General features: G+C 45.4%; 1 long non-coding RNA gene across 1 annotated transcript in view; it reads right to left on the bottom strand.

Annotated features, from left to right (window-relative positions):
* Window positions 1–11,060, bottom strand: part of LOC106725370 — a 19,453-nt gene that overhangs the window by 5,159 nt on the left and 3,234 nt on the right. The window contains exon 2 of the long non-coding RNA XR_001361250.1: window positions 3,386–3,391. This is a non-coding gene — a long non-coding RNA (uncharacterized LOC106725370). The remainder of the gene's footprint in view (window positions 1–3,385; window positions 3,392–11,060) is intronic.

The raw sequence follows: 11,060 nt of genomic DNA, 5'->3' as shown, positions 1-11,060 counted from the left end.
CCTCTCCTTCTTTCTGCTGCCTACAAGAGCCCCAGGCCCGGCCACAGTTCTGTCTCCACCTTTTAGTCCCCTATTCTCCAACCACAGAGGAAAGAAATAAGGAAGGAGTCTGTGCTGCCTTCAGAAAGAATGTATATACCTGATCAGCCAGTTGCCTTCCTCAGAGGGAGGCCAGACTGCGGCTTAGGCCCACTCCCCACAGGGACATCAGTAGGACACCCTGTGAGGGCTCTCAGACTGTTAGAGGGGGCAGGCTGGGCTGAGGGATGCCCCCCCAAGTGCACAAATTTTTGTGCACCTTGGCCTCTAGTTATTAATAATCATGTATAACAGGATATTATAAAAATTAAGTTATGCAATTTTTTATTGAAATGTTTCTTACATACTGTAATTTTGGCTGGGCCACAAAAATATTCGCTGTGGGCCACATGCAGCCCGTGGGCCCCAAGTTTGAGATGCGTGGTACACAGTGATAGCTTCTTCCTCCCTCCCGGTCACAGGTCCTATCAGACTATAACTTCCACCATCAAATATCAAACTGTATATCCCAAATGCTTTTTCTTGGATGGTCCAGGCAGTAGTAGAAAAACGTATCTTTATGAAGTTTTAATACTTTATATTAGAGGTCATGGTGGAACTGTTCTACCCACAAGAATTGCTGCAAATTTCCTTCTCAGTGGAAGAACTTTTCATTCCAAATATAAATTACCAATCCATTAAATGAAACTTCAATTTCTAGACTCAATATAAAGAGTGAAGTTGCTAAAACTATTAAAAAGACCCAATTCTCATTATTGATGAATGCACCATGGCATCCAGTCATGCTATAAATGCAATAGACAGATTACTAAGAGAAATTATGAATTTGAATGTTCTATTTGGTGGGAAACTGCTCCTCCTCGGAGGGGATTTTCAACAATGTCTCAGTGTTGTGCCACATGCTATGTGATCAGCCATAGTACAAATGAGTTTAAAGTACTGTAATGTTTGGGATGTTTCAGAAAGTTGTCTCTTAAAACAAATATGAGATCAGAGGATTCTGCTTATAGAAAATAGTTAGTAAAACTTGGAGATGGCAAACTTGATAGCAGTTTTCATTTAGGAATGGATATTGTTGAAATCCCGTGAAATGATCTCTAATGGATCTATCATTGAAGCTACCTTTGGAAATAGAATATCTAAACGTGCAATTCTTTGTCCAAAAAATGAGCACATTCATAAATTAAATGAAGAAATTTTGGATATACTCAGTGGAGATTTTCACACATATTTGAGTGATGATTCCATCAATTCAATGGATTATGCCAAAAAGGAAGATTTTCCCATCAAATTTCTTAATAATATTACTCCTTTTGGAATTCTGTGTCATAAATTAAAAATTGAAAGTGGGTGCAATCATCATTCTACTGAGAAATCTTAATAGTAAATGGGGTCTTTGTAATGGTACTAGATTTATTATTAAAAGATTGTGACCTAATATTATCGAAGCTGAAGTATTAACAGGATCTGCAGAAGGAGAGGTTATTCTGATTCCAAGATTTGATTTGTCCTTATCTGACACTGGCCTCCCATTTAAATGAATTCGAAGTATGTCCAACCATCTGACCGACCTACTGGCTAGTACATATAACGCACACTGGCAATTTAAAAATAAATGTTGACTTGCGCATGTACAATATTTGTCCCCATCTGACACTGGCCTCCCATTTAAATTAATTTTACAATGACTATTTGTGATGATTATTAATAAATCACAAGGACAAACTCTAGACAGAGTAGGAATATTCCTACCTGAACCCATTTTCAGACATAGTCAGTTACATGTTGTTTTCTTTCAAGTTCAAAGAGCGTGTGATGCTAAAGTTAAAGTAGTAAATACTTCATCACAAGGGAAATTAGTCAAATATTTTAACTAATGTTTATACGATTAGTGTTTTTACTTTTAATGTGGTATACAGAAAGATATTAGAATAAGTTAAATCAATTTATCAATCATTGTATCAATGGTGTTTTCATATCATGTTTTTGTTGTTTTTATATCATGCGTTTGTTCTTTTTATATCATGTCTTTGTTGTTGTTATATCATGTTGTTATTGTTTATTTATTAGTAAATTTATGTATTATTTTCATATACATTTTACCAATTTTCTTTGATCTCTGACACTTCTATTATAGAGGAAGGGCAAATAGCAATATTAAAATATTTCTTCTAATTAATTCCCTTTCAATGTGCATGAATTCATGCACTGGGCCACTAGTATGCATATATGCATAGCCCATGGACACAAACAATAGAGTGGTGGAGGCCTGGGAGGGGCGGGTGCAGGATGGAGGGGGTCAATTGGAAACAAACAAACTGGACATCTTTAATGCTTTCAGCAATAAAGATAACTTAAAATCTACACTAATAAAAGAGAAAAATTGACCATACCTTCGTGACACCCTCCAGCCAATCAGGAGTGAGTATGAAAATTAACCCAACAAAGATGGAAGGTTAATTTGCATATGCAGGCGCTGAGCGGCTGGGAGTGGGGCAACCGCTTGCATGCATGCTGGCACCAAGCAGCATGGGTCCTGGGGACAGGTGTCCTGGGGACCCAGGCAGCTCTGAGACTGTAGGCCTGCACATAGGCTCAGAGCAGCCGGGGTCCCGGAACGACTCCCGGCCACTCCAGGCCAAAGCGTGTAGCCACCGAGCAGCTGGGGGTGGGGCAGGAATGCCCTCTGCATCACCATGGCAGGCCTGTGGGCAGCACGCATGCACTGAGTGGCCGGGTGGTGAGGCAGGACAGCGAAAAAACCAAGTGTGCGAGGAGCACCAGGAATTCTGGAAATCGTAGCTCTGGTAGCAGCCCCTGGACGAGAAGCGAAAGCTCAGAGCACAAGGAGCACCAGGAATGCTGGGAATCTTAGTTCTGGTGGCAGATGCCTTGTGGGATCTCCTAGACCAGTGGTCTGCAAAGTCATTAGTCAACAGAGCCAAATATCAACAGTACTTCTTCAAAATAGACTCTCCCAGGCCGAAAACCGACTTCTGTGCATGGGCCATGAAGTTTCAATTGCACTGTACATGTGCGCCTGCACGTGGTATTTTGTGGAAGAGCCACACTCAAGGGGCCAAAGAGCCGCATGTGGCTTGCGAGCCGCAGTTTGCCGACCACTGTCCTAGACACTAGAGCAAAGTGAGCCTGGAGCAAGTTACTGTTGTGGGTGGGGGATGGAAAGAAAGCAAAGGTGAGAGACATAAGTAAAGTCAGAGTGTCGAGGAAAAATTAAAGGGAAGATATCCTGCAACTTCTAGGAAATCTTCACCAATGGAGCAAAGAAAGAAAAGACCTCTACTATTTTGTGAGCACAAAACCAAACTGGGTTGGGGTCTCAGACAATTCACTCACATGATTGCAAAGACAGACAGAAACTCCCGAATTAGAGAGGGCTCCCCTGAGGGCTCCCAGATTGGAGAGGGTGCAGGTCGGGCTGAGGGACCCATTCCCCATGCACAAATCTTTGTGCACCAGGCCCCTAGTCCTATATAATCAAGAGCTAATATGCAAATAGTAGTCACGCCCTCACACCATCACACCATAATGGCTCAGACACTCAACACTGGGGAGAGAGGAATGGGGACCAGCCAGGCACAAATGAGCTCACTAGAGAGGAATGGGGACCACCCAGGCTGCATCCTGGGAGAGGGACAAGCTTCCCGCCCCACAGTCCCAGGCACCAGCGACTGTGCCTGCACCTGCGGCCCAGGAGAGGGACAAGCAACACGCCCCACGGTCCTGAGTGCCAGCGGCTGCGCCTGCACCTGCAGCCCAAGAGAGGGACCAGTCGCGTACCCCATGGTTCTGGATGCCAGTGGCTGTGCCTGAGCCAGTGGCCCATGAGAGGTACAAGTCACCTGCCCCCAAAGCCTGGGTGCCAGGAGCTGGAGCTGTGGCCCAGGAGAGAGACAAGCCGCCCACACTGGGGTCCCAGGCAGCAGCGGCTGCACCTGTGCCTGGGGCCTGGAAGAGGGACAAGCCGCCCACCCCACGGTCCCAGGTTCCAGCGGCTACAGCCCAGGCAAAGCAGCTCACCCATGGTCTCCTGCAGCTGTAGCCGGCCCAGGAGAAGCTGGCGCAGGTCCTAGGTGCATGTGGCTGGCCAGAGGAGGGAATACTGGGTCCCAGGTGAGGGGTGAGGCAGAGGCAGTTAGGGGCCATCAGGTCAGTAGGGGAGCAGTTAGGGGCAATCAGGCTGGTAGGGGAGCAGTTAGGGGCAATCTGGAAGGCAAGCAGAGGTGGTTAGGGGTGATCAGGCAGGCAGGCAGAGGGATTAGGGGTGATCAGTCAGGCAGGCAGGCGAGCAGTTAGGAGCCAGCGGTCCCAGATTGTGAGAGGCAGTCGGACATCCCCCGAGGGGTCCCGGATTGGAGAGGGTGCAGGCCAGGCTGAGGGACCTGCAACCCCATGCACAAATTTCATGCACCGGGCCTCTAGTAAGTAAGTAAGTAAGTAAATAAATCTTGCCAATATGCTAAACTCCCCCTATGTGAGAGTCTTAAAATTCTTTTCCCGTGACACCACAGAAATGCCTATTTCCAAGTGGTGATGGGACAGACCCACATTGGTGTCTGTCCTCTTCTGGTAACAAAAGAGTTCTCACTCATTCTCACACTCATTAGAATGCAGCAGAAAGTGTTATATTGCTGTTAATGCAGTGTAACAAAGCTTAACAGAAGTTTTGAGGTTAAAAATATGGGGGTCTGGACCCTTCGTTGCCCTCTTTCTTATTGCCTTCCTTTGAAACACTCAGAGCTCAAAAGCAGGAATGAATCCTATTTCTCTTTGTCCCACCTCTGGTCTGGTGTCCTTGACACTCTAATTCTCCCAATACATTCCTTTTTTCTTCTATGAGAACCAGGGAAATCAACAAAGAAAAGACAGAAGAGAGCATAAGGGAATCTGTATCAAGTGAGAGGCAAAATGGTAAAAACTTTAAACAACCTTATCTGAGCGTTGTTGCTAGATTGGATGCTGCTGGATTTATGAATCGCTTCATAAAGCCAAATTTACTCTGTTGAATTTTATTTGGTAACAGATGGAAAGGATCACCATGAATTGGAGCCTACAAGCTTCTCACTGGCCAAAGAACTAAACGTAGGACAGTAGCAACATGTAAGAAAGGAGTTTCAGTGGCTGAAATGTCTATGGTATATTCCTGTAACTGTACCAGGTAAGTGGCTAGGTATGACTTCTATTAAGAAGAAAATAAAGTTAATGATAGGAGATGAGGCCAGAGAGGTGACCAAAATTCAGACTATGTAGGAGATTATGTGATATACTAAAGGAAGTTGATATTTCCTGTAGGATATTCACCTACTATACATGAAAAATTCCAAATTTTGGATGGCATAATCATGCTGGTGATTATGAAGATCACAAGTGTTGCAGATAGATTTTATTCATTAGTTTTTGGTTGCCAGCAACCTGAAACAATTTGAGGTAGCTTAAGGGGAAAAAATGTAAATGGTGGTTTGAGTAGGGTGGGGATTTACTGAAAGAATGTGGGAGAGATTACAATATGAAAAAAATATACCAGAAGAATTAGTCTTTGGAAATAGCTGAAACCCAATAAGCTTAGTTAAGCTGGAGATCAGGGATTAATGGTCATAAATCCACTTCCTTCTTTTTTTTTAACCCTGACTCACTACTTGAAATTCAGACTCTGAGGACAGTGTAGGGGAGAAAAAAAAATCTTTTTCTTTTATCCTTCTAGGTTCTCAGTTAAAACCTCTTTAATAGAAAGCAGATTAACAAGAGAAAAACAAGCATGTAATTAGCATGTATATCTCATACATACTTGAGCAAAACTCAAAGACGAGTAACTGAAAGAGGTGGCCAGCACTTGGGCACATACTATCCTCAGCTAAAACAAAGGAAAAAGAGTGTGGAAGAGGCAAGTTATGAAAAGGTGACTGGAACCAGGCCAAGAGACATTGTGAGAGTTTAAGAAATTGTATTGCATTTTCTCATAGTGGGCTGGGACCCATGTGTTGATGTCAGCAAGCAAGAGTAGGAAGGGCAGGATATCCTATATAATAAAGAGGGAATATGCAAATTAACTGTCACTCCACCACAAAGATGGCAGTGCCTACAGTGAAGGCCAAGTTCCTATAATAATCCTTAATGAGCAATCAGCAGGGACCTGAGGCTGCGCCACCCCCTGTGGGGCTTGACAGGGGACTTCAGGCAGCACCCCTCACCCTGGTGCCAGACTGAGGGACCTCAGGCCATGCCCCTCACCCTGGTGCCAGGCCGGGAGAACTCAGGCTGCATCCCGCCGCCCAGCAGGGCTTGACAGGGGACCTCAGGCCATGCCTCCTGCCCTGGCACCAGGCCGGGGGACCTCAGGCCATGCCCCGCACCTGGCAGGGCTTGACAGGGGACCTCAAGGTGCACCCCCTTACCCCAGTGCTGGGGCAAGGGACCTCAGGCTGCTCCTTTTGCCCTGGGCCAGGGGACTTCAGGCTGCGCCCCCTACTCAGCAGGGCTTGATAGAGTACCTCAGGCCACGCCACCACCCAGCAGGGCTTGATGGGGGACCTCAAGGAACACCCCCTGCCCACTGGAGCTTAACAGGGGACCTTAGGCCACATCACCAACCCTGCGGGGCTTGACAGGGGACCTTAAGGTGCACTCACTACCCCAGTCCAGGCTGGGGGACCCCTGCCCAGTGCCAGGCCAGGGGAACTGAGGCTGTGCTCCCCCACCCAGCGGGGCCTGACAACAGTGCGACTGGCTGGGTCTGGATCTAGCCCAATGGGGGAGGAGAGCTGGTTGGGTATGGGGCAAGCAGCACAACATCATCTTCTCAGATAAAAAGCATTGGAATATTTCGTTTTGTACATTTATATATCTCTTCATATGTTCCTTCATCAATTTCTATAGTACGCACAGTTTCTTTTTGGTTCATCTTGATTGGGACTCTCTGGGCTTGTGTGACTTTTTTCTTCCCCAAATCAGGGAAGTTTGCTGTCATTATTTCTTCAAATAGGTTTTCTAATCCTTGCTCCTCTTCTTGTCCTTCTGGCACCCCTATTATATGCATGTTACTTCATTTCATATTGTCCCAAAGCTCCCATAAGCTCTCCTCCTGCTTTCTAATTTTTTTTCTCTAATTGCTGTACAGATTGGGTGTGATTTTCTACCCTGTCTTCTAACTTGCTAATTCAGTCCTCTGCTTCCTCTAGTGTACTGTTGAAACCCTCCATTGTGTTTTTTAGGATTGCTATATCATTCTTCATTTACTCTTGATTCTGACATATATTGGTAATTTTCTCATCCAGCTGATTTAGGAACTGTATGACCCTTACTCTGAATTCTTTCTCTGACATATTGCTTGCCTCCATTTCATTTAGTTCCTTTTCTGGCGAGTCCTCCTTTTCTATCCTTTAAGGGTTGTTTCTTTGACTCCCCACCTCTGCTGTCTCTTTCTGGCCCTGGGATCATTGCCAGGTGTTCAAGGGTTTGAAGCCCCTAGCAGTTCAATTGTCTGGGACTTTCTAGAATGAAAGCTGGGTCTGCCTTGAGTTTCACAACTTTATCTGCTCTGATTTGTATCACCTCCTTCCATGGATCTGGTCCCTCAGTTGTCCACTTCAGATTCTCCCGGATGATGGGGTTAATGCACAGTTCCTCTGGTGTGCTACTCCCTATGAGGGCCCAGAGCCCTGTGGCATGAAATTCACTGTGCGGTCTCAGCATCCAAGGCAGGATGACACCCTAGGACCCTCTGGCAGGGCACATGCAGCATGGTCCTGTGACCTGAGGCTGGGAACACCAGGTCCCACGAGCAGCTCTGACTTTGGCTGCAGGTAGGACGTGCACAGTGTGACTACTCTGTCCACACTTGAGGCAGAGCCCATGCCATCCAAAAGACTATGTCTGTGCCAGGGGCAGAGTGTGGACTGTTCTTCCACCTTGTACTGGAATGGGAGATCGGGCAGGAGTGGGGTACCCCTGGCTTGCACTCACAGTGTGGGGGCCTGTAGCATGGTATCCTGGGAAATGGTTTTGCTCTGGTGAGGGGACACAGCTCAGGAGGCCTCTCTGGCTGCACTCACTGCAGACATCTGGGATCCAACATGTGGTATTACACTGTTCACTGCTGGGGCATGCTGGTGGCTCCACACAGGTTATGGCTGCAAGTGGTTCTCTGCACAGGTCTTGGGGTGGTGTCTGAGGTCATTTTGGTGTTGGTGTGGCTGCATTTCTGGCCTCCACTGCTGCCCTTTACAAGATGGCATGGGTTCCCATCCACTGAAAGGCCAAGGGGTCCAGTAGCCTAGTAGTGGGTTGTAGGGGGGCTGCTGCTGAAGCTGCGGGCTTGGCAGGAGGAGCACACACCCTGAGACTCACCAAGGTGGCCAGCTACCGAGGTGCATGGGGTCTTCCGCTGAAGCAGTGTGGCCTTGTCAGGAGGGGCACATAATCTGGCGCTCAAAGGAGCCTGCAGTGGAGGTGGCTGAAGTCCTGGGGTCTTTGGGTCTGCAGATGAGGTAGCAGGTCTTTGGCTGGAGTGGCTGCAGGGTCCGGATGGTATCTGAGGCCAGTCTGGGTGTTGGTGAGGCTGGGCTCCTAGTCACAGCAGCTCTCCCCTTCAAGATGGCATGGGTTCTGTGTCAGAGCCCTTAAGTTACCTCAAATTGGTTTTGGTTGCTTGCAACTAAAAACTCTAATGAATAAAATCTATCTGCAAGATATGTGACCTTTATAATGACTAGTATGATTATTTCATACAAATTTTGGAATTTTTCATGGATACTAGATACATATGCTACAAGAAATATCAACTTTCTTTAGTATAGCACATAATCTCATCCATAGTCTGACTTCTGATCACCTATCTGGCCTCATCTCCTATCATGCATTTTACTTTCCTCTTAATAGCAGTCATACCTAGCCACTTATAGTTCCAGGAATATACCATATACATTTCAAGCACTGAAACTCCTTTCTTACTTATTGCTACCATCCTATGTTTATATCTGTTTATTTCCATGACCATTGAGAAGCTTGTAGGCTCCAATTCATGGTGATCCCGCCTATCTGTTAAAAAACAAAATTCAATGGAGTAAATTTGAAGACCTAATTGGCTTTACTAAGCAATTCATAACCACTAGCATCCCATCTAACAACTGGAAGGGTCTTCTAGGGGGGTGTCCAAAATGGAAGGTTTATAGGAAGCAGGATGGGGCATCAAAGCTATTAATGAAAGAAAAGAAAGGATTATTTGGGGTCTGGAACAACTTTTCTTTGGGGGAAGGAAAGACGAAGGTTTCTATTATATAGATTGTCTCTTCTTTCTATGTGGAATAGAGAGAGCCTTTCTATGTGGAATGGACAGATTACCTTTCTTGGGCTTGACTGGAACATTCCATACTGGTTGATTAAGATTATGCTTATGGGAGAGAAGACAAAATGGCGGCAGTATAGACAGACGTGTCCCATGCCTTGTCCCAGAGCAGATAGGGTGAGCAGCTGAAATAAGTAATATCCAGCCCGAATTGGCAGAGGAGAGTCAGCTGGGAGACAGCTTGCAGCCAGGAAAGGCAGAGGACTCCTGGAGAAAGGTAAAGTCAAGGCTCTGGGAAGGATAATCGGCCAGACTGCTGAGCCCTGAGTCTCCGAGGGAACCCACACAGCACCAGCTTGGGCTGCATCCCTTGGGACAGGCGCAGTGGAAAAAAGGTACACAGAACTGCTGGTCAGCAGGGGATTCTAGATCTGGGTTCACAATCAGGAAAGGCTGAGGAGTGCCGGCAGAAGAGTGCACAGAGGCAAAGCCTTTCCCCCCTTGCAAGGAATTCTAGATCTGGGTCCACAGTCAGTAAAGGCTGAAGAATGCTGGCAGGAGAGTGCGCAGAGGTGCAGCCTCTCTGGCCTCTGTGGCTTGTGCCTTTCTTCATAGAGCCTAGTTGATAGGACCTTTCAGATACAGACACTTACCCGTGGCTGGAGCGTGGGAGAAGGTGCAGAATTGTGGAATCTGGGGGAAGAGGGGGACCCAGGAGAAGTGGCAGCGAGTGTGGTGCTGAGTCATGCCTGAGCCTGGGACCTGGGCAGCCATTTTGCCCCAAAGAGATAGCTCCTCCCTCCAGTATCCAGGCAACTAATACAGCCACACCCAGATTCCACCCTGAACAGTAAAAAGATTTAAAAAAACAAAAACAAAAAAACCTAAATAGTCCCTGAGAGTACAAAGGGGCTGGACTAAAGAGGGTCTTTCAGTCCCAGCAATCGGATCCTGAGAAACACTACAGTACAAAAGACTAGGATCTCAAGCCAGCCAAAGGAGCACTTCACTTTTTTATTTTTATTTTATTTTGTTTTTTTATTACTTTGTTATCTCTTTTTTTCTTTGTTTTCCTGTTTTTGTTTGTTGCTTTATTTTCTATTTCTTTTCACATTATTTTTCCATCACTCTATTTCATTTTATTTTTATTTGCTATTTTTATACCATTTTTGAAATCAATTTTTTTTGTAAATTTATTATTTTTTTTTGTCGTTCTCTTTCCTCTTATCCACCCATCCCCTTTCTACTTCCTCTATACTGAACTGTGATCCTCCCCACACTCATCCAACTTTTAACATTATCTTCTATATATAAGCTCAGTAACTACAGATTCTGCCCCCACCCTCTTTGCTGCGGGTTTGGTGTTTGTATTTTTGTGTTTTTATTTTTATTTATTTATTTTTTTTAATTATTAGTTTTTGTTTGTTTGTTTGTTTATGTATTGGTTCTGTTGTGTTTTCCCCATATATAATTATATATAATTATGTATAATCTCCTTTTCTTCCTTCTTCTTTTCTCTCCTATCTTTTTCACTCTCTTCGATATCATTTATGCTCTCTTTTCTCGCCCTTAATTTTTTTTTTCTTAGGTGGTCACTTATAGTAGGGTTATTATTGTCGTGAGTACATTTGTGCTTTGGTCCCTTTGTGTTGTGTCTTGTCGAGGTGAATTTTATCCTGTCTGGCCAGGTGCTAGAGAGTGAGCCTCATAACCAGACACC

Source organism: Myotis brandtii, unplaced genomic scaffold (genome assembly GCF_000412655.1).
Source record: "Myotis brandtii unplaced genomic scaffold, ASM41265v1 scaffold1571, whole genome shotgun sequence".
Lineage (NCBI taxonomy): Eukaryota > Metazoa > Chordata > Mammalia > Chiroptera > Vespertilionidae > Myotis > Myotis brandtii.
This window is presented reverse-complemented; position numbering and strand designations above follow the sequence as displayed.